The following is a 24,446-nucleotide window of genomic DNA, read 5'->3' on the forward strand; positions in this document are numbered from 1 at the left end:
GCTTTAGGCAGACCCAGAGCAGTTAGATGAGAATGGGAATAATCTCTTACACCGCAAATTGACTTCCCTCTTTGTAGCCCTAGACACTGTTTCCAGCTGCTTTCAGTCTTTTAAATCCTTGAAAGCTTTCCTAATCCTCGTGTAGGCAGCCTTTATGTGCTCTGCCTCCCTCCCCTTCCTCCTGATTGGCGAGGCTATTTCATGGCCTAATTCAGCCAACTACTACATCCCTGCGCTGCGGTTTGAAATAAGAGCCAGGCGGACAGTTGCCTCCCCGCTCCCGACTTTTAATAGGCTGGGGAAGGAAGGTTGGGAAACTTGACATTGTCTTAAGAAGAGTCCCGTCCCCCCCCCAGCAAAGGATAAAAAGGGGGGAAAAAAAAAAATAAAACAAAAATAGGGAGGAGGAGGGGTGGAAAAACTTGCTTACGGTGGGAAACTTGATGGATTTGTGCGCTGCTGAGAGCAGCGCGGTGTGAGCAGCCCCTCGCCGGCTGGATGGATGATGGGAATCTCACCATGAGGCAGGTAAGGAGCCGCTGCCCGCCGGGGCCGGCCAGGCCAGCCCGGGCAGCCCGGGACGGGCTCGCCTCGCCGGCCCCGGGTAGTACCGGTACCAGCCCCTGCGGAGCTCCAGCTGCTCCCCCCAACCCCCCCTTCTTGTTTCTTAGCCTTGTAAAAAGCAAGTTTCCGGGGTGGGGAAAGGGAGGGGAAAAAAAAAAAAAAATTAACCGATTTGAGGGGTTTTTCGTAATCCTCCGGGCAGGCAGTGCTGCCATGCAGGTCATTGTGCCTTTCGGGGTTGTACGGGGCACGAAAGCGGTTCGCGAGGGATGTAAATCAATTCCAGTTTGCCATGGTTTAAATGCATTGTGTAGGCTGTCTCGCAGCCCTGTTTGTGACATGCGAAAGGAAAGAACTTGCTGTGTTATAAGCCTAAATATGCCAATAATTCAGCCCAGGGATAATTTATTAAACAGCTCTGCGTGAGTTTCTTGCCTGCCAGGGCTTTAATCTTCTGATTGTTTTAAAATGTAGTAGTTTCAAGCTGTCTTACCGCTTCGCGAAAGTACTTTAAGATGGGTTTTCTAGGGGTTTTTTTTTCCCTAAGATTATTCAAATGAGTTTTTTTTCAAGACTTCTGTTCACCTGAGGAGACAAAAGGAGCTTTTATCCTCGTTCTCTCAGTTAAAAGGCACAGTGGCAAAATGTTTTTGATTCTCACTGTTCGTAGTTTTACAACAACAATGTACGGTTAGAAGAGCCTTGTGGGAGCAAGGAAAACTGGCTGGGCTGTATCTTAAGACTGAATCAGAGATCTGTCCCAGTTTAAAAAGGCTTGCCAGTCCACTTCTGAAACTTGCACTTAATATGTTATTTTCTAGGTAGGCAATGGGTAAATACGAGGAAATGAGAGAAGTCTTCTGGGTTCTTTTCTATGTGGGTGTTATTCATTCGGCTCTCGGTGGGATTTTTATAGTACGTGTCCAGGGAACGCATGTGTGAGGATTTTGCACCTGTAGTGCAAATGGAGCATTTGTTTTCCGCTCACTTTCTGAAACCGTGGTGGGAAATCTCAGCTTCCTTACACCAGTTCTCTGTAAGTTACAGGAGGTGGGGAAGGCCAAAGAAAAAGAGGATATAGGTGATGGGAGGAGTAAAGGTATTTCTTTCTCCCACTAGCCAAAAAAATGCTTTTATGGCTCTTGAAGGAGAGAGGGGAATTCTTGTCCTTGCGAAGCAAAATGAAGGGCGTTTTATATACCGCATAGCTCAAATTGGTCAGGAGTCATCAGAAATGATTATCACCACAAGAGGGTACTTTGGCACAGGTGGTTGCCAACGAGGAATGAGAAAGCAGCAGCAATGCTACAGGATGGCAATAATAAAAAGTAAAACGCTCTGTGAAACGTGCCCTTTCCTCTCCTGAAGTACGTCTGCCTAAGGTATAAGGCTTCACGGGTAATGAAGATTCATAGATGGTGGGTTAAAAGAGCAAGGCAAGGAAGTCAGCAGGCGGGGGGGAGGTGTGTTAATGCACACACGAACCCTCCCTCCCCCGCCAAAAGAGGAGGGGAGGGAGACATTCCAGCCTAAAAAGAGGTGCAGGCACAGACACAGGCGGGCTTATTCTCGCAGGGCCCGGCGCGGCCCCGTAGGTGTCTGCCTCCCTACCTCCCTTTCCCCCGCAGGAGCGCAGCGAGGGGGACGCGGGCTCCTGAGGGGGCGCGGGTTCCTGAGGCGGGCGGGCTCCTGAGGGGGACGCGGGTTTCGGAGGCAGGCGGGCTCTCTCCTGAGGGGGACGCGGGTTCCTGAGGGGGACGCGGGTTCCTGAGGGGGACGCGGGTTTCTGAGGCGGGCGGGCTCCTCAGGGGGACGCGGGCTCCTCAGGCGGGCGGGCTCCTGAGGGGGACGCGGGTTTCTGAGGCGGGCGGGCTCGCTCCTCAGGCGGGCGGGCTCCTGAGGGGGACGCGGGTTTCTGAGGCGGGCGGGCTCCTGAGGGGGACGCCGGTTCCTGAGGCGGGCGGGCTCGCTCCTCAGGCGGGCGGGCTCCTGAGGGGGACGCGGGTTTCGGAGGCGGGCGGGCTCTCTCCTGGGGCGGGCGGGCTCCTGAGGGGGACGCGGGCTCCGCGCCCCTCTCCCCCGCCGCAGTGTCCCCTCCCGGTGGGGCGTGGGTGGGGAGCGCCGGCTGAAGCCCTGCCAGAGTTTGTTTAAACACCTGCCTCCGAGTGCGGTTTTTCTCTTCTCCCCCCCGTGCCAAGCGAACAGTTTAGAAGTATTCCTCCGGGTTTGGTTGGTTTGTTGCGCGCAAATATTTTCAGTTTGGCGGGGAAAGTCTGGGCGCGCTGCTGGGGCCTGAGGGACAAAATCCAGGGAGCTGACAGTGAAGGGAGAGGTGAGGGGACAGGCCCACGGGGCGCATGGGCCCACGGTAGCAGACTTCACGCTGTAGTGGGAAGCGGAGGTTGTGATGAGCTGCGAACTAAGCGTACAAAATGTTCAGGAACTCCATTGCAGCAGACGCTTAGGAGCGGGAAGGTCATGTGCAGCTGGAGCCCTTGCTCCTGCTTCTAGGTTGAAGTTGTTACGGGCAAGAGGAATACGCAGAAGGTGACTCTTCTGTTGGCCCGTTTACTGCCCTCCTATTCAGAGCAACAAAGAACTTTTCACCTCATCTTCTCCCTCACCCAGCAATCCTCCCTCTCCCCAGTTTCCTCCCTACCTGTCCCGTTGCCTTCCCTGCCCCTCTGTTGCTCCCCTGCCCTTATGCCAGCTGGCTGTAAGGCAGTCAGGGGTGAGTTAACTCCTTCCTCCTACCAGGTTCTGCAAGCAACTGCTCCCACCTTGAGAGGCTCTTGGTGGGAGCTACAGCTTAATTTGGGGTTGCAGAGTTAACCATCAAGCAGGCAGTGTGTTGTGGGTGTTGGAGTGAAACCGTGGATTATGCTGATGACTGATCTGGCCCAAAGGCAGCCCGCATGTACAGAACAACAGTACGTAGCAAGACAAATGCACTAATTTCCCCAATAGAAGTGCAGGAATTACTGTGGAAATGTAATATGCGGCCCGTTGAGTTGGTAAGATTCAACCTACTTTACCACTGTGCAAGAGCAATAGTCTCTAGCAGGTAACAGGGGGTGGTGTAAATGTCACGTTGAGATTTGTAAATGAGACGGTGTAAAGAAGCAGTTGGTTTTAGGTGGTAATTGAAAACCTCAGCAAGAGGTGTCCCCTTGCTGTCTGAATGACTTCACATATAAGCTCCAGTAACCAACATGGGAAAATTTCTATCCTATTGCTGTGTATGTGACATCTGGGAAAGTATACTGGTCACTGTGTACCTGTAAAAGTTTAAGCATCCACAGGAAATATACCCATCTGAGTGTGCTAGCATGTTATAAGACTAGCGTTAGGAGCCAGAAGTGCAATTTTTTAAAGGTATCTAACATGGCTGCAAGACAAAAAACCCAGCTAACCTGACAAAAAAAAAAAAAATCCTTTGCAGGTAACACATTTTCTGCTTTGCAGAGTACTTGGTTCAGTTTATTACTTAAAAAGAAACTCCTAAGTAAGGAAACTTGCAAGTGGTGGAAACTCCTGAGAAGATGCTCAGCCTTCATGTGGTAGCGTGGTGGTTCTGTGTGGCTGGACACAGTTAAGTGGCTGGATTCCCCGTGTTTGCTGCAGAACTGGAGAGGGCACTGTGGGCTCTGTTTTAAGTTCCCTAAGCCTACTGCACAGAAAATCAAATGTTTTATGAATTTTAATGCTTCATTTTCACTCACTTTCGCCCACAACATATCCCTGAAGTGCAGCTCGTGGGCGTGTCACTGACAACAAATGCAACTCCTTATTTTGTCCTCTTCCTATTGAAGCCCCATTGACTTTGATCGAGGCAGGCTCGAGCCCTTCATCACATTCAACAAAACGACTGTTAACTGACAGGCCACCTAAAAATGAAAAACTGTGTTTCTAAGGCACATAAAGCCATTACAATTACTTGTCACGACTGCAGTCATAGCTTTTAGTGTGCCTATAATTCACCAAGTGAATAAATGCTGCATACAATTTCAGTGCAAAACACATGCAAAATTCAAAATCGGTCCCTTTCCTTACAGCTGTTTAAGTTCTTAGCATGTGTTTCTTATTTCCTATTTTCTTTTGCATACCTTTTAAAATTCTTAATGTGTTCCTCAGTAGAAAAGCTGTATTCTTATCCTGGAGTGCTGTAATCCTTAGCCTTGCTTTAGGAAATTCTCTTTTAAAGTTCCTCCTGGGACGTTTTGTTGTTTGTTTGGCCTGTAAGGGAAGAATGAGCATCTCGGAGAATGCTGCTTTTTTTTGTGTACCGCGTAGAATAAAGAAAACAAGTGTACAGAGTCCACAGGCTGGGAGTGTATCAGTTAATTAGCGGCTGGACATTGCTCGGTAGGAAGCCTGGCGAGGTTTTTTTGTGCGTGTGTGTATGTGTGTTGTCTGCTCCCTTTGATCACTTGTGTGGTAAATAGACATGCAGGGTAGCTATAGCAACATGTGCTGTAGGTTGGTGGGAACAGAGGGGACAGGATCCCCGGACAAAGGGTAGTTTGTTAGAGTGGTTGGTTCTGATTAGGAAAAGGTGGCACCAATCAGGGCATTTAAAAACATCAGTTTTGAAAAACGCAAATGGATGTTATCGGTTTCAAAGTAACGTTTGTTTCTGCAGCTCTGAAAGAGCAGATCATATGGAAGATTGGGGAGGAAGGGGGAGGGATAATAAAAAGCAGAAGCAAAACACTTTTGAATGTAAAAATGCTCATGCTGGTGGTGCTGCAGTGTATATGTATTTTGCAAGAAAGCATTTGTAGGAGCCAAATTACCACAGATGATGCTACAGATAGTAGTGTTTTTAAAATATGGCTTTAGAGATGCAATGATGCTAATCTGATGTTACGTAGCATCATCTGATCCATTACCTTTCTCCAGTTTCTAAAAGTCCTGTGTACAATTTGCGATCAAAAGATACTGTACCTATTTCAGCAGCCTACCTGTAGAGGTCAGACTTGAAGTTCTCAAAATCTTCACATGGTAGAATTTCAACCTAAAGCTAAAGCTATAAAAACACAAAATCAGGCACAGCCACTTTCCTCATTAACTTTATGTGGAATACTCTTAAAATAATGTTGGTTTGTCAGTGTCGGGTTATTAAGTAACACCGTATTCTGCATTGATGGCAGCCTGAAATACATCGAAATTCAGCTTTGTCTCGCGTCTTGAACAGAACCCAACCTAAAGCTTTTATTAGCGCCTGAATTATTTAGATGTGTATCTCCCTCTCTCTGATCCCCACCAGGCCTCCTACCTTTGATGAGATCTGTCTCCAGCTCTCTCCCTCCCGCCTGCCCGGCACTCTGCTGCCTTCCCACTGCTGCCTGGTCCCAGGGCTTCCCGGCTGGGAGGGACTGGGAGGCAGGCAGCAGCGGCATGGAGGGCTTCAACAGCTTCTGAGCTCGGCAAAAAGTTGTCAGAGCTCAGAGTCCCTCCGCAGAGTAGCACCAGAGGTAAGGGGGCTGCTGGAGCCTGGGGTCAAGGCAAGTGAACTGCGGGGAACGAGGAGCTCGCGGTAACGCTGAGGGGATATGCTGAAGCTCAGTAAATGCTTCAGCATTTGGAGAAACAGTTTGATTTGGAGAAACAAACAATTTGATTTGGCTGAGGGTGAAGACTGAGCTGAGAGAAAGGAGCAGACCTGTATTCGCATACAGCCATGTGAATAGCCTTTTGAATGTGTGCTGGAGTTTGAACTGAATTTCAGACTTCTTAGGGTACGCCATTCTTTCTTGGGTTTGAAGTCTTTTATTACAGTTGTGCAGCTTAGAGCTTGTAATGCTTTAGCAAGCTGTAAGGAATTACTGTATATCCCTGAGATCCCTGGCTTGCAGTGCAGAATCCACCCTGTCTGAAGGCTGGGAAAGGCGCTAAAGGGTAGGAAGCTGATTTTGATCTCTTTTCTAAACAATAAACAATCTCTTTTCTAAACAATAGATCTCTCTTCTAAACAATAAAAATAGCTCTTAATTCTTTAAAATTCTTTCCTATTTGCTGTCGTGTCATGGTTGGTTATCATTATGATTTATATCTTCCCAGGGGGACGCGGGAAGACAAAAAAGCTGGCAAATAGGCGATGTTTGTTTGGCCCTGAAGTATGATAAAACTTTTGCGATTGCATAAGTGTTGAGATAGCTGGGTACAAGAACAACTTTAAGATAGTAAAACAAATAAAAGAGAGTCCAGGCTTTTACTCCCGGCTTAGTGGAACAGTAAATGAGGAGATCCACGGGGCTGATAGGATTTTTCATTGTACTGTGATAGACTGCAATGAAAATATTTATGGAGGGATATTTCATGGCCCCAGAAAGGAGCTGGTGACACGCTATGACAGTCGCTCCACATTTTGGGGTGGGGAGGCCAACATATTTCTCACGCCTCCGGCGGCGCCGACAGCTTCCCGTCACGCTGCGCCCCGGCCGCCTTGTGCTGCCTGTGCACCTGCGGGCCCGCGGCGTCGCCCGCCGCCTCCCTTCGGCACCCTGCGTCCCGAGCAGGTGCCCATGACTAATGGCATTAACTTGGCTCTTTGGGTCTGCAGGTATTTAATTACTGAACAGCTGCAGCAGGAGCTCAGAGGGACCCCCCACCACAGCGGTAGGTTGGACTCATTTGTGATACTGGCAAGCCGATGCGCTACTTACACTCAGGTGAAGAGAGAGCTTGCTCAGATGACACCCCGCCAACCATCTCTGGGATCTCCCTTTCTGTTTTTTTTATTAGAACCTGTATTCTGAGCGTTAGCTGAGACTGATGTTTTCTTCCAAAACATACTGAGAAATCAGTATTTTACAACAAAATGATTCTCAGAAAAATTCTTTTCTTTTGTCAGTAGATGTCCCATATGGAAACATGATCCTTCTTTTTTTGTGTTGGATTTCTTTATTTGGTTTGTTTTGTGTATTGTTTTTTTTCTTTTTCTTCCTGAGTGGTAATTGGAGACATAAAAAAAAAAGAAGAAAACAAAAAGAAAAGAGGAACACTACACATTTACATATACATATTTATATATTTAGAATTGGAGTTGCCAAATTCAGCCACTCCGTCATAAGAACAGCCAGCATCCCAGTTTCAAGATACTATTCATCACCAAGCAAGCTTCGAAAGTGTTGGAGGAAGCTTTATCCTTGGAATGTGTTGGGGTTTTCCCCCTAAGGTTATGCCCTTATTGAAAAATCTGTGTATTAAACAGGAAAATGTAAACTCTATTGACAACTTCTGCTTTGTGGACCACCAAGGTCTGCCTCTGTCTCCTGTCTCAGCTTTTTTCCTCTTTCCCGACCAGCTCTAGCTCCCTGGGGCCTCAAGCTCTCAGCCTGGTCTCTGGTCCCACCTCAGCTCTGGAGGCAGGGATACAGACAGATACCACTCTCACTTCTCCTGTTTCTGTTCTTGTGCGAGTCACGAGAGGCTGTAGGCAGAAACCTACACAACTCTGTTTATAGTCTCACTGAAAAATACATGTGCTGTAAATCCGAGGTGCAGAGGAACAAGAAGAGCAGGGGAAGGGAAGGCTGCCCTGAGCAAGAAAAAGGACTGTCCCTTTCAGAGCACCGCGTGTGGATAAAGCTCTTGGGCAGGGACACGTGATGGCCCAGCACTGAGCAGATTTGTCCACGTGATGCTCAGGAGAGTGTGTATGCCTGGGTTCTGCCCTGTGTTAAGTGGCATCAAAATTAGTGTGCACTTTGCTCCCTGACAGGTGTGAGCTATGTAGACCTTGTTTTTGACAAATAATATGCAACTTAGGAAGCTTAGATTTTGAGTTGTATGCAAAGTTACACTATGAGTGGCCTAGTAGGACCTATTGAAAAAAGTGACCATAAAGAGTTAATGACTATGACTTCATTTTGAACTGGATAACCTCAGAAGTATAGTTTAGGCAGAGATTTCAAACTGGGAGTTAAGCAGTTCAAAAGTGCACTATATTGTTTTGGTCTAATTAACACAACATGGTGATAAGACATTAAAGCAGAGTGACAACACTATACATTGATAACAGGGGACATTAATGCCTGCAGACACAGTCTACATTGTAAAAATCTGAAAAAAAAAGGCTTATTATGTTAGATAGGTCAATGTGATTTGACCTAGTTTTGCTTTGCTGCTTGGAAATTATGTCAGTATTCGTTATGTCATCTCCTTGGATGAGCAATTTAACATCCTTTTTGTATTGCAGTGTTGTCCTATTATTTTATATATATTTTCTTGCTCTCTAAAAGGATCCTTCAGGCTAATTCTAGAGATCTGGGAAAAACTGATACAAAACAAAACCTCCTGAAACTGGCTTCCCTTTTATATATGTCCTCAGTGCAACAAAAAGGAGCGAATTTAGTCACAGCAAAATTACAGCTACAAATTCTGAAAAGTATCTTGTCCCTTTTGCATGTATAACTCATTAAAGTTCATGAATAATGAATCACTGTGCTAACTCATGTAGCCATGTACGCCTTTCCTGTGCATGTTTTTCATTGCTAGAAAATAGCATTTTTAACTTTACCTAGATGCTTACGTAAAATAGAGTGGATTAAAGGAATCACGCCATATACTTTCCTTGTGAAATGTAAGGTCTCATATGAAGTCATCAGTATTTCTCTTGGAAAAACTGAGGTTTTTTTTTTTAGTCTTCAACAAAATCACAAGGACTTTCCTTCATATTTATGTTTACGCTCTTTTTTTCTCTCCTGCCATCTGGACTTGTAAGGCAAGACTTTGTGTTTGCCAGGACTCAAATCAAGGAACAACTAGAGGATTAAATGCTACTGTTCTTTGCTTTAATGGAAAAATAATATGTTGCTGTTACCGTGTTTTGGTAAGTGCCAGCAAAGGAAAGCTTTGTCTCTTCCTTAGCTTTATGTGTCCATCCACACCTATGCCCCTTGCTGGTGTGTAACCAATGTAGGGTATTGCAAGGTTGCACCTTTTGCTCCTTAGCCTTTCTCGATCTGAAATGGGCAGCTCTGAAACCTGATTTTGCTTCTGCTGAAGTCAGTGGGATTGGGGAGGTGGGGTGGATTCCCCCTTCAAAATACTGTGTTACTGTAGTTATTCAAGTATGTCTGTGAGTAAATTTGCACCTTTGTGACAAATGCTGAACAGATCAGGTGATAGTGTGAGAGCAAAACCAGGCTTTCTTTCCTGATTTTTTTTTTTACAGTTTTTATTTTCATTTGTATTTTCTTGAACAATAAGAAATTTGTTCTTGAGTTTCAGCATAAGCTTGTTCCTTGCAGTTTTGAAATATTTTAATGAAGGAAGAGCTGTACAGGTTCCTCACCATTTCTTCACAATACGTCTAATCTTCAAAAGGTCCCACGTACTCAGATTTTTCAGCTCAAGTAAAATTTAAAATTGTAATAGCTATCTGAAGTCTTTGAGTATACTTCAGGTGCAAATGCTCTTACATCCCTTGTTAACCAGCTTAATTGGAACAAAAGCCTGATAAGAATGAGCATTCAGGGGTGCCTCTTCTGTGCTATAACATTTGTTCTTGATCCGTAATTAAGCTTTGTTACTGATGGTTAAAAAATCCTCCCATAATACAACTCTCCTTGACTGCAAAAGAAACTGTCATGGGAGAACTCTGTTATTGCCTCCCATGCTCCTCCTCCCTTTAAAGATAACTAAAGTGTAAACTGCTTGTGAAAGATTAGCTATGACTGAAAATAAATACCACGTATCTCCAGAGTAGTAGAAGCCTCATGCTTGAGGGATAAAATGATTGTGGACTGACAATACTATTCATATAGCTAGCAAGACTGTGCACAGATAGGGATTCACAGAAAGTTCTGATTGGACTCTGGAGATTATCTGGTCCAACCTTCTCTTCAACACAGGTCACTACAACAACTTACTCAAACAATCTTGAGCATTTCCAGCACGAAAGTCCACTGCTTCCCTGGGCAGCCTCTTCCAATCTCCAGCTGCTCTCATGGGGAAGAATTTTTTTTTTTTTTTTTTTTTTTTTATATCCAGACAGAATTTTCCTCGAAGCAGCTCATGCCCGCTGCCTCCTGTCCTGTCAGTGGACATCCTTATGAAGAGAGTAGATCTGTTTCCTCTATAAGTAACTTTTTAGATATTCAAGAAGTGTGATTAGATCGCCCTTGAGCCTACTCTTCTCGAGGCTGAGCAAACCTGGTTCCTCCAACCTTTCTTCATATATCAAGTTCTCCAACCTCTTAATAATCCTGGTGGCTTCTGCTGGACCCTTCCCAACTTCTCCAACTGAGGGCACCAAAACTGCTCACAGTATTCCAGGTGTGGCCTAATAAGTGCCAAGTAGACTGAAATAGCCATATTCCTTGATTTACTGACTACTTTTGCTGGTGCAGCCCAGGAGACTGCTGGCGACCTTCCCTTCCCACCACTGGCTCCTGTTCAGCTCACTGCCTGCCACCACCCCCAGGTCCCTTTCAGCAGAGCTGCTCCTCAGCCCATCAGTCCCCAGCTTGTGCTGCTGCTTGGGATTACTTCTTTCCAGGTGCAGGACATTCCATTCATCTTTGTTAAAGCTCGTATTATGGCTGTGTTGAGAAAGTTACTTTACAGCCTCCAAGAGAGGCTTCCTGGCCAACATAGCAAAAAAACCCCAACCCCCAAACCTTTCCCCCTTTAGCTTGATCTTACTGCATGATTGCCCACAAAAGACTTTAGCTGTTTCTCGAGCATCATCTGTGTTTCTGGACAAGAAATCCTAGGGTATTAGATCATGGATCTTGTCTAATTTGTCTATCTCTGTGACTATTTCTATTGTCTGTTTCTATGAATTTATACCTGTAAATGTTGTAGAGGAGTTAGCTTTAGGAAGACAGATTGTGTCGTTGTGGTCTAGAAAATCTGGAAACGGTTACTGGAGAAAACAGGTTTGTGGAGAAATGCACTTTATTTCCCCGTTTGTCTTGAGCTGGTGCAGTAGGTATGCCCCAAGAGAGACTAATAACCAATGGTGCTGATTTTTCCCCTAAGGTTCCCTTGAGTTTTCAGACTAATTCCAGTACATTCTCCTAGTCCAGTGATTTTTTTTTTTTTTTTTTTGCCTCTTTGGATGGAGCCTTTCTGCTCCTCACTCTGACTGTGCTGTAGGATTTCTAATACTGCCTCCTCACTTTCCTGCCCCCAGTTTTTTGGCCTCTGTCTTCAATCTCCTGCTTCTTCCCCAGACATCTGGACACTAGAGCTCGCAGAACTGTAGGGTAAACCCAGGGGGAAGAGAGGGGTCTGGAAGAAAGAGGGGAAATGCCATCTCAATCCCTCGCCTTTCCAAATGTGCTTTTAACCTCATCAGTCAGGTAGGCTTTGCCAACCTAGGTATTTTTTAGTCTTTCTGAATGTCTTTTGGCTGATGCTTGTGCCATTGGTTGGTGCTATGCCAGGGAAGAGAAAGAGAAGGAAAGGGGCAGCTCTGGCTGTTTGTGTGCTATTCCTACATAACAACAGGGGAAGCAGCTCTCTGTTTTTCTTGACAGCAGTACATTTTGAAATACCAGGGTGCATTCCTGAGACTAGACTAAGTTACTCAGAAAATAAAGTACAGAAGAGAGGGACAGAGAGAGGCCCAGAGGGAAAACAACTATGTGGGAGAGGAGACCAGGAGGAGCCCGCGGGGAAGGAAAAGATTACCACACTCTCATCTTAAAATTGCATTAGGAAAGCAGAGGAAGCAGCCTTTATGCAGAAATTGTGAATGAAGCTTGTTTGAAAGCCTTGAGGATGAAAATAGGACTTTTCAGTGCTATAGAATCAGAAGTTGCCCTGGTAAGCACAGATGCAAGAAAAAGGAATAGTTCATAAACGTCAAGAGCTTGGAGGCAAAGAGAAGGAAGGCAGCAGACAGAAAGGTAAGGAGGATAAAGACAACCTCTGAAGCATACAAAGGGGGTTAAACACTCACAACAGCCCCTGTAACTTCCCATTCTTTCTCCATTAAACTGTCTGACCTATCTCTTCTTGAAAGAACCGTTCCTGATGGTACCTTTTTTTACAGGCGCCTTTGCGTTGCAGTGTAAAGGTGTAATGGGACGATCAATGGAGTTTTGTTTTATAAATCCTCTGGAAAACTATTTTCCTAGCAAGGTTTTCTTTCTAACAGGTATTAAAAAGACACTGCAATATTCTGGGGTGTTGGATTTTTAACATCTCTAAAAGCAGCTAAAATATAAGGCTTAGTTTTCTGATCAAACTGAAAGGCGTTTGGCCTTTTCAGTCTTGAGGTCATTACGTAGTGTGTGTAAATAAACGTTTTCTACCAGGCACTGAAACCTTGCACGTGAGGGCTAGAGGTATACATAATCCATTAAAAAGTCAAATAACTTTATGCATCTTCATTTCTAAAATTTGTAAGCTAGACGTATGGGACAGCATCAATGTAAAAAATTCTGGGAATTTTTTTACCATAAGGTGCTGTTAAAAAAGGGCTTCATTCCAACTGTAAGACCCTTAGTCCTGCCTGATGATCTTGTAGGTCTTCCACTGTGTGAATAAAGACTCACCCTGCAGAAGTGACAATCTGGCTTTTAGCAGACAGAAAAACAAACCCATGTTGCTTTATTTTGCAAAAGTCTTACTCCCCAAAACTGAACTAATTTCATGACTGCAATTATATGGGAAAAGCTAGGGTTTACGATAAAGACGTTTGATGTTGTGATATGTCATCTCAGTAGAAAGTACTATGAAAGATGTGACACCAGTTAGAAAATAAGGACAGATATTGTACAATGCTGTACTTCAGGCCAGGCCTAAGTCCAGCCATTAGAGTTGAAAGGTGACTGACTTAATTAATTTTCCCAGCTTTGGACCATTTCATTTGAAAGTGCTGTGCTAAGACTTATCCATTAGAGATTTAAAAAATACGTGTTAATGTGCTTTGCTGTGCAGATACACACTAAGCGGTATTAGGATGGCATATGCACTGTAGCAAATGAAGCAAGCTTGGGGATTTAGTCATATTTACAATAGATGTTTGTTCACTTACTCTGTTCTCTCTCTTGTGTAGGGTGAAAAGCTTACATATGTCTTCAGGTGATAATGGACAAATTAATTAATAGGTGTGGGTTTGCTCCAAATCAGAAGGTCGAGAATCTTTGCCTAGTGTGTGGGAAAGAATGATACTCAGAGTGATTAACACCCAGAGGAAATTTCTCGGAGTTTATTTTAGCTAGGCTATAGTTGATAACTCCCTTGGCTAATAGCATGCCCGGCTACACGTCAATCACCATTTGCAGAGCTTAACTCTGAATAGCAGTTATTGGTCACATATGTTGGCCTGTCAACTCTCGTTTCAGAAACAGGATGCAAAATGGCACATGGGTAAACTCTAGCATTTGGGGGTTTTGTTTCTATTTTATTGTTGTTGAAAAACTCCAATTTTTAAAGAAGGAAATATAGGAAGGCTCTTGGTGAAAGTCTGCTTAAATGAAGCAAGAGACTCTCCATGCCACGCTACTTCATTTTGCAGGCAGGAGAAGTTTGAGGGAGAGAGGTTAGGAGAATGGGAATAACTGAACAAATTCCCATGGCTGTTGTCACTTGTGCCCTAGGCTGACAGGCGGGTGCTGTATGCGGATGCTCTAATGATATTAAAGATTGTATATGGATAAAAATGATGACCTAACATCTTACTTTTTGTTGTTGTTGATGGTACGCAACTGAGAGTTGTAGGAGAGGATGCCGATGTGTGGTCCAGCGCAGCTAAGTCTTTCTGGTGTACTGCTGCTAAGAGAGTAGCAAGAACAGCAAATCCTTTGTTGGCCACTCCACACCAGCTAGCTGAAACGAATTGTTAATCAGGAAGGAGAGTCGGACAATGACATACCAGATAGCCTCTGGAAAATTTTGTCATGCCTTGGTCTTGCCTGGAAATGGAGATTATAATAATGACTTTGAAAGATGTTTTGAAGTTTACTTACAGTTTTACTTACAAAAAGCAGTAAGAACTGGTGATATTGATGATTTAAGAAGGCATAGGAGACAGCTCCTTACCGTAGGGTTGAAATGTATACTGTGTCTTTGTGGAATATACTTCTCTTCAAATGGTACTCTCTTCCCCAGCAATATCCAATCTTTCTTCTCTCTCCAACTCTCTCAAAAAAACCCCAAACCCTTCCAAAGCAATCAGCCCACTAAAACTGTTTCATTTTCAGATGACAGGGCTAAGTTTTTGTGTTCTGGGTTGTATCTGGACTGAGCAATTGTTTTGTTCAACTTGACTATATTAAAGCACTAAATATGCTATTCTACATACTATATGTAAAAAAAAAAATATTTGTATTTAATGGCAAAATTAATTGAAATAATTACTTTTGACTTATTCCTTAAAACATTTTATTCAAGTTGACATACTGCTGTAAAATGTGTATATTTTGATGAAACTGAACTTCTCAGCAGGGAGCTGGTCTATCAAAAAAATTTTGATCTATTCCTGTGATCTGTGAATCAGACTGAAATACTCGTTGGAATTAAAATATCTGGTGAAAGAAGAGGTGAAGAATTCACATGAATTTTTAAAAACATTGTTTCATTGTGAAATTTTGTGTCAGACCAGATGATATAAAAGAGGCTTTATGAAATGTAAAATACAAAATATTTTAATTTTATTAAGAATGTTTGTGTTTCATTGTTGAAGAACAAGGTCTCCAGTAGTTAGAAGCACTTCATCTGATCAGTTCCCCAACACCAGTAATAACAAAATTGGTCTTTTCTATAATCATAGGATTACTATTACATTTTAGATATTCGGGAAGAGAAAAAGTCATGATATGGTGGATAAACATCCTTAGCCAAGGCTATAGTGAGGATCTTGCTAAGTACCTTAAGGTAAACATTACAGGTACCTTGTTTCTTCATAGGCTTTTATAACAAGGTAACTAACATGTTTATTTCTTTAATTCTTCCTCCCTTACCACACCTCTATCCTGACAGACATACACATACCTTTCTAAGAAGTGAAGAAGAAATGCTTTAAAGGTTGCATGAAGCATCAACAGTGGGCTATGCTCAGATATCATGCAGTGATTGTCCTGAAGCGGAACTGATGCAAAATTTAGTGGTGATATGTAGATAAGAACAAGGGACCAATTCCAATCTCGAATACAATTGCTTGAATATAATTCCAGCAATGATGTTCCAGTAGCTCAGAAAGGTACAGGGAACATCCATTCTCCAAATCCTGATTATACAAGTAATGAAATGAGTCATAGTATCTCATAAAATATTTAAGGGAAATGGTATAAAAGATCAAAAGCCATAAAAGCTTCTAGAATGACTTAGAATGAGGGAGATAAATTGCTAGTGTCCTCTCACTAGCAGGAAATTCTTTGGGGGAAAATTGCAAATGATACTAGGAAGTGGACTATACTCATACTAAGAAGGGCTGCTTCACAAAATATACTCTAAATCCCCAAATCTGACCTGGGGAATTTCTGTCCAGACTCTAGATGCATTATCGGTTTAACTTTGAGCACGTAAGATGTGTTGACCGCATTTTCCGAAAATGCAGAGCATTTCATTTCAGTGGATGAAATAATTCACAGATGTTTTACTATGCCAAAATTTGGCTGTAGTTTAAAGCATCATGTTAAAGGTTTGGTACATGGTTGTATTTTTAATATTTTGCAGGTTTATCTTTGTCTCTTAAATGCAAATGTGCTGAGACAGGAAGCCTGGACCAGGTCAGTCTGTGGCTCTGTTACAATTTCACGTCTCCATATGTCCATGCTGCAACTGAGGAGTTACTTTCTCATCTTATTTGCGTGGTGACCCCCAACTCTCCCACGCTAACGACATAGGCATAGGTATGAAGTAGGCCCCCAGTTCTACTTTTACGTCAGCCACTATACATCCCCTATTCACCTCAGGGGTCAACACAGATTAAATCAGTTTATGCTGCTAGATCTCTAGTACCTGTCTATATTTTCCTCCAAGTGTCCAGAAGCCTTCCTGCAATTGAGTGGAAAGCATCATGGAGTGGTTCAGCTGCAGCTGGAGGAACCACAGCAATTGCCCCAACAAATCTTAGTAACAGACTTCAGTCTGAAAACTGGTGTGAAAAAACAATAGAGTGAAAATTGTAAATACCTGAGTGAACACAAGTTTATCTGCCTTACTAACTGGATTTTAGATGTCTGGGTCTAAATCCGTGGCTTATTACTTATATCAAGCAAGGGAAGAGATATATATACAAGAGGAGCTGCAGAATCAGGCCTTTCCCAACAAAACCTTGTATAACTAATCTTTATAATCTGTGCAATCTGTCTATCTTCAAACTATGTATGGACTGACATACAGAGCTGAAGCCTCCTGGTGTTACGTAGGATGCTCACTTTAATTTAAGGAAGAAGAGTGGTGGGAAGGCTTTAAATAGATTGTGGTGAAAGATACTTTTTTTTAAACATAGGTTTGATCTAGGCAGAACGATACAGGATAATGGAAATAATACTGAGCATTGCTGCTGTCTGAGAAGTCAGGTTTAGTGAAGGAGTGCTGTGTTAGTGTTTCAGCAAGGTCTAATACAGCATGAGGGAACAAGGTGGGGAAAGGCATCTCCAGTAGGTTTGGGATTTTTAAGAAAACAATAAAAAATACATGGTAGCCTGAAATCCAATAGTACTCTTAGTTTGCAGTGTTCTCCCCTCATCCTTATTTAAAAAGATTAAAATAGAAGTGTTTGTTTTTAAGACAGAAATGTTATTTACACAAGACAGTAGAAGTCTATGCTGCCTATAAAAGACATACCTTTTAAAACTGACTTCAACAGGAAATCCAAATGTGATATTCTGTAGGTTTAAAAGAAGCCATTTCATAAGCATTTGCATATAATTAAACATTTGCAAGAAATTCAGTGGCCCATTTGATATGTATGAGGGAAGGGATACCATCCAGAGGGAGCTTGACAGACTTGAGGAGTGGACCAATGTGAACCTAACAAAGTCAGGGCAATGCCCAGTATCAATACAGACTGGGTGAGGAATGGATTGAGAGCAGCCCTGCAGAGAAGGACTCAACGATATTGGTGGATGAGAAGCTGGACATGAGCTGAGAATGTGTGCTTGCAGCCCAAAAGCCAACCATATCTTGGGCAGCATTGAAAGAAATGTCGCCAGCAGGTCGAGGGAGGTGATTCTCCCTCTCTACTCTGCTCTCATGAGACCCCACCTGGAGTTAATGCATCCAGCTCTGGGGTCTCCAGCACAGGAAAGACATGGACCTCTTAGAGCAGGTCCAGAGGAGGCCCACAAAAATGATCAGAGGGCTGGAACACCTCTCCTCTGAAGAAAAGCTGAGAGAGTTGGAGTTGTTGAGCTGGGAGAAGAGAAGGGTCCAGGGAGACTTTATTGTGGCCTTTTAGTACTTAAAGGGGGCTTATAAGAAAGATGGAGAGAAACTTTTTACCAGGGCCTGTAGTGACAGGACAAGGGGCAACAGTTTTAAACTGAAAGAGGGTAGGTTTAGGTTGGATATAAGGAAGACATTTTTTATGATGAGAGTGGTGAGACACTCAAACAGATTGCCCAGAGAAGTTGTGGATGCTCCATCATTAGAAGTGTTCAAGGTCAGGCTGGATGGGGCTTTGAGCAACCTGATCTAGTGATGTCCCTGCCCACAGCAGGGGGGGTGGACTAGATGATCTTTGAAGGTCTTTTCAACCCAAACCATTCTATGATTCTGTTGGTTTTTTTCTTTTTGTTTATTTAGGTCCTGTTTTAGGCAATATTATGAGATGCCCTCTTTTAATAAATCATGCTAATCTTGATTAAACCATGCATGATTGCATTCCAAGAAGTATACTAATTTAACTGGAAATATCTGGATATACTGCACTCTTGTGATGGGAGTCATCTGACAATACAGTCACTGACAATAGGACATCTATGTCTTAGCCGAATTGCTGCAGGCTTCTTTTATAGTCCGTAGATATAGGTACTTCCAGAACAGGATTCTTTTTTGCACTGAAGCCATCTAAAACCGGTCAGATAAATTGCTTCCTTGAAATGCCTATTGAGTATAAAAGGATCCCAGGATTGGTAGGATCTAGTCATCTGTAGGCTTCTATATTATGAACACCTCTAATTCATCAGAAGAACTGAAATTTAGTATCATTTAGAGTGGGCTTTGTTTTCCCAGACATCTGTTAGATCCCATTCAAAGATGGCTGTATAAAACATGCAGAAAAATCTTGCTTTATGTTGTCTTTCTGACCTAAAGTCAGGTGAGATGAATTTCAGCCTTTATAGAGGATGTGACCAACTAAGGTTAGCAGAGTGGCACTACAGTCTCCTAGCAGCCAGGGATGGTTCCTTCAGCAGAATTCATGCTACCGTTTATTTTAAGTGCTACTGTATGATATTTAGTCACGGAGAACTGAGCAAAGGCACAAACTGACAACTTAATTTCAAAAATGTTAACTTCAGAAACATTTCTCCCATGCAGAATGTTAATATGGCTGAGAGCTGTATTACACCCTGCAGGTCTCCTAAGGGGAATCTCACCTGTGACAAGTGTTACCTACTTCATACCACACATTTTTATCTTCATAAACCAGGCCTCCAACCATGAGTATCTCCTGTCTTTTCAGTGGCTTCCATTTCCACTCATTCCCATGACTTCACCTCTTCTGATACTCTCTATTTCTGAAACTCCATGTTCCCCACTTCCCAAACTTGCCTATGCCTGAATCCTCCGTCAGATTTTCCCGAAGGTGCCGAGCTCTTGGCATGCTCAGTGCCTGTGTTCACGTTAACAAGTCACGCTGGGCCAGTTAACAGCAGATCCGTAGAGTGAAATGGTTGATGCAGAGAACCTGGACTATGAGTATTTTACTCCCATACTGTACTCCTTCTAGTCAGGGCCTGAGGACTGGATATTCATTAGTGGCTGAAGGTCATTATTAAGTGCTCATCTAGAGCTCATCATCTGGGTTATTTCATCCGAGAGGATGAAACTTCACACAGTCCAGCATCAGTCAGAGATGTGAACCGAAGCTTGATTAATGGAGAGGATTGGGAGATTGCTTAAAAATGTTCTCATGACCTGAACTAAAGCACTAAGGGGAAGACACACAGCAAGCACAGGGGCTTCTGCCTTGCAAAGGCACAGATATCCTTGAATTAGCATTTGAACTGCTGATTTCCCTAATACTGCTTTCCAAACCAGGCTCATCCTGAGTGATGATGTTAACAATGCAGATACAGCTAATGAGCAAGCCACACTCAAACTGCTCATAAGGCACAATGGTGTGACTATTCCTCAAGTGAGGAGGTTAAGTTATACATGAGTGAACTTAGGTATTCTGAGCACAGTAAAAACGATGAAGGGCAGACTTAGTAGGAGGAAGATGGGTTTGGGTCAGGCTGAGAGAGAGGAGTACTAATGCTAAACAGTGTTATAGTGCTAATCCTTTTAACTTCCTCTCTGGGCTTTGTTGCAGACCCCTCTGGGGGGGCTGATTATTCAGACTCCGCTCTGTCTTCCCAGGCATCCGTTTTGAGCAGAGCTGCCTCCTTCCATAGTTAACGGGGAGCTGAACTGCAAAAGGCAGCTAGTGTTTCTTCAAGGTGGCAGAGAGCTTTTTACTGTTAAAACATTGTAATTCAACCAAAGGTACGGAATATCTGCTGACCAAGCATGTGAATGTGTTTAGGAAGCTATACTGCTCAGAAGTATGGGAGTATTGTATCTGTGTTGCATTATTTCTTATCTCTACTAACCATGGAAGGATCTCTTCTATAGAAAAGCTCAGGAGTACATAAAGGCACCGTTGTTTCTTGGAGTTAGTGAAGCTATGAAACGCATGAACTTTACCCCTTGCTGCTACAAAAGATCTGCCAATTCTATGAATTTTAAATCCATGGGAAATTTTTGTTGCCCTCAGCTGTTGAGTTTCAATGGCTAAAACTCTTTCTGAAGTTATGCTTGAATGCTATTTTCTTTATACTCTCCAAAATGACACCTTATGCTTTTCCTGCATTCATAATGCTGAGAAAAAGATAAACAAGTGTTCTCTGTTCAGAAAACCGTCATGTATAATCTGGTCTGTTTGGCTGTTTGAATGTAGTGATTTAATGCCAATAATTCCAAGAAATACTAAAATGTGTTTAGCAGTTTGGTGTTTTAAAGTCTGGGAATAAAAAAGCTGATGTTATGATCCATGAAGGAACAGCACATACAAACTGGGGCTGGGACACAAGAAAACTTCAACTGTTTCCTGTGTAATTAGCCATGCATGGCAAAGACTGTAAGGAATGGCTGGCAGCAAAAAGCTATCTACAGTGATGTCATTTTATGTTCCATTAAGGTCTTGTTATTTTAGTATTTAAACAAAATTATGCTGCAGGAAAATACAGAGCCTGTTGTGCAACTCTGGTAAGGAATAAAATCAAACTTCAAAGTGTTGGCCTATCATTTAGAAGAATTACATGCATCAAATTCTGATTTTTAGCTGAGTATTTTGGAGGCGAAAGGGGGGAAAAACTTTGATTCAGGAAAGAAATGGTGGCATACTGAGCATTGGAAATGTCAAGGCACATGTGGGCGGATGCAAACAGCACTTTTTTGGCTATGTGGCTCCAAATTCATTTTTGCTTACTCAAGATGACGGGCGGAGAGAACAGGCTGTATTTTCAAGAGTCACTCGTCACATATTAAATGGATCTGTTTTTTAAAGAGTACCAAGCACTCACTTACTCCTTTGAAAAGTTGGACAGCAGCTGGACATACAAAAAATAGATATTCTTGTATGCCCTTTTGAAAATGTAAAACACAGCAGTAAGAAAGGGGAAAAAAATGAAATCTGTCTCCAGTTTTCCCATCTGTATTGTAAACTAACATCATAACCAAAACCAGTCCAAGATCCGTCTAGGCTACTGCATCAGAAAACCAAAGATCCCAATTTGAGAGCTCAGGTAGGTCTCTGCATCTGTATTTTCTCCTATAAGGAACACTATGACTTGTGTCAGACAATTTATCCACCACTTCCCCATTGGGAATCCAGCCATACCACTATTTTAATTGTCAAACATGCTCCTAACTTTAAATACATCAGGTAAAACCCACGAATAAGCCTCGTGTCCAGATCTCTGTCTGTAGCAGTGTGTCCAGGTTGACAGACACAGAAGTATCTTGTCATGGTTTAACCCCCGCCAGCAACTAAGCACCACGCAGCTGCTCGCTCACGTCCCCCCCCCCCAGTGGAACTGGAGAAAAAAAAAAAGTGAAACTCATGGGTTGAGATAAAGACAGTTTAATAGGACAGAAAGTAAGAAAATAATAATAATAATGATAAAATGAAAATAATAGTAATAATAAAAGAATTGGAATATACAAAACAAGTGATGCACAATGCAATTGCTCACCACTTGCCAACCGATGCCCAGTCAGTTCCTGAGCAGCGATGTGCCACCTGCCCCCCCCCCCCCCCCCGCCCCCAGCCAGCTCCCCCCCCCAGTTTATATACTGGGCGTGATGTCACATGGTATGGAATATCCCTTTGGCCAGTTTGGGTCAGCTGTCCTGGCTGTGTCCCGTCCCAACTTCTTGTGAAAATTAACTCCATCCCAGCCAAACCCAGGACACTGCTAAAGGTGTAGGCGTGATGACTTCCACCCTCCGTGAGGCTAACGCTCACTCGTGTCACTCACTGGGTGGCTTTTGCAGGCTCAGCTTTCACACAGAAGAAGAGTTGAGCTCTTGTGACAGTGCAGAAATTCGAACAAATCAAAGTCCAGGAAGCACATCGAAAGATTTCTCTATTTATTTTATGTCAAGTGTAATAAAATAATAGCTTTTAAGTAGTTTTTCTAAATCCTGTTTCTGACTTGTGTGCATGTGAGGGTAGTAATAATGAGGCTCCTGCTTGCCTATGGTGCTTGCGTTGTTGTGGGCTGTGATGGAAAGAGGTGGATATCAGATCCATTCTCCCTGATGGCACACTGCTAACCAATTCACAAACCAGTTGTCCTGGAAAATTCAACCTGTTCCAGATGCGTGTACCATCACACAATTCCTTTCCGCTCCTCAAGCACCTGAGAAAAGCAGATGCGGAGCTGAAAGGAGGCTTGGTCGTACTGACCATAAAAAGACATCCCTTCCCCCTATATATAAACTATATCTTTTTAATATGTCATTTTCCAATATAAACACACATTTATTTCTGAAATATCTAAGTTGAAAGTGAGACTGTGGCCCTGATTCTTTAAAATATGAAGTAACAATAGAAATATATATGTGAGAAGTGAGAATGCTTTAAAAGACTGTATTTTAAAAATGTTTAGTCCTAAGAACAAGCACTACTCAATGTACTAGAGGTCTTTTCCAAACAAGCAATCTGTTATGAGAACTGGTATACTTCATCTGGTACAATAGGGTGATATTTATCTTCAGACTAGACAGAACAAATTTTCTTTTCAAGCCCTTGTGGCCCTTTGAGTACTGGTCTGACTCAAAGTAAAGAAAGGTATTTATCAGAGAATCTCAAGTGGATGGTGAAGTATTATGCTTTGAATGGTTTATATTCTCCTCTCTCTCCTATATATTATTTTAAACTCTGTTTTGCTTTGCATCTGAAATATGATGGTAGGATATCTATGTTCCCGATGCAACATGAAGGAATGCGACATAGGGGTTTTTGTTTGACTGTTTGGGGGGAGGGGTGTTACACAAATGCTGCTGAAAAATTAACATCACTTGCTGATTGAGGGCTCAGATTTCATACGTCTGATTTTCACTGTTCAGACCATTGGTGGTGGCATACACATGAATAATTCTGTTCATAATATTGTCACATGCTTTCCCTGTTACTTGGGTATAAAACATGAATAATATAATTTACTTTATTGGCTTCTAGAAGTGAAAATCATTCTAGGCATTGTGGTCAGGCACTTGAATTTGAAATTTTTCACCATATAGTTGAGTCATCTCAAGAATCTCTCATGCAGCAAGTGTTTTGGGTTTTTGTTGCTTTTTCCGTGTCTGCATGTAATATATTGAGATTTCCACAAAAATGAAAGAGGAAATGTCTAAAGAAAGGCTGATAATACCTTTTAGTTGTTTATATGTTTCATAATTACAAACCATCTTGACCACATCTTGATTGGGTACAAATGGTCCAGCCCAGCTTCCACCTAAAGACAGTTACGAAGCTCAGTTTGACTTGATAATAAAGCACTCAGGAAGGCAAGGATGGTGTCTCACAGAATCACGTTTTATTACTTTGGTTTCTAGGAACTGCTAATTCTTATAACTTCATAATCCCAAGCACAAATATAATGCAAAGCCATAGGCCTTAATAAGATATGTTTTTTATTTGAGTAGTAGCACTTCAACATTTCAGAATAATTTACAATAAAATAAGTGGTAAAGGGAGCAGAGTTTCTCTGCTAAAGGCACTCTATGCTCTGTGAGTGTGATAAAATCCCAGCATGAATGCGCAGCAAAATGAAGTATTAACTTTCTTTTCTTCCTAAGAGTGCAAAACATTTTGCTCCTGTGGGATTTAATGTAAGTGATGCTGGATGTTTAGTCTACAGTCTTCTATTCACCTTTGAAAAGCCTAGGTTGTAATCTGATTTAGGTGTCAACTGAAAGAGCTCAGTGGTCTCAGTTTAGTTCCTTGTTTATGAAACCACTATTACACACTTAACGCAGTGCTGAGCATAACAATAATATACCATTTTGAGGCATACTGGCACAATTGCGGTAAAAGAGGCATGGAGTATAAACTGGGCTTAAAAAAAAAAATCCAACAAATTCCTTTCTTTTAAACAGCACAAACATTCACTGAAATTTTGCAAAGTCGAACCCTCCCCACTGGATGGGATGCCTTTATTCTCACAGATTATACACTATTCTGCATTACAAATGGCAAA

General features: G+C 42.7%; 1 protein-coding gene across 4 annotated transcripts in view; it reads left to right on the forward strand.

Annotated features, from left to right (window-relative positions):
- Nucleotides 1-265: 265 nt before the first annotated feature.
- Nucleotides 266-24,446, forward strand: part of MID1 (midline 1) — a 157,199-nt gene continuing 133,018 nt past the window's right edge. For 3 of the 4 annotated variants that reach the window (XR_008233022.1, XR_008233023.1, XM_052773989.1), the window contains exon 1: nt 266-528. The gene's annotated coding sequence lies outside the window, so the exon portion shown is untranslated. Of the gene's footprint in view, nt 529-5,928; nt 6,042-24,446 lie in introns of those variants that run through there. The other variant, XM_052773991.1, reaches the window with a different exon arrangement.

The sequence above is a fragment of the Harpia harpyja genome, chromosome 22 (genome assembly GCF_026419915.1).
Source record: "Harpia harpyja isolate bHarHar1 chromosome 22, bHarHar1 primary haplotype, whole genome shotgun sequence".
Taxonomy (NCBI): Eukaryota; Metazoa; Chordata; class Aves; order Accipitriformes; family Accipitridae; genus Harpia; species Harpia harpyja.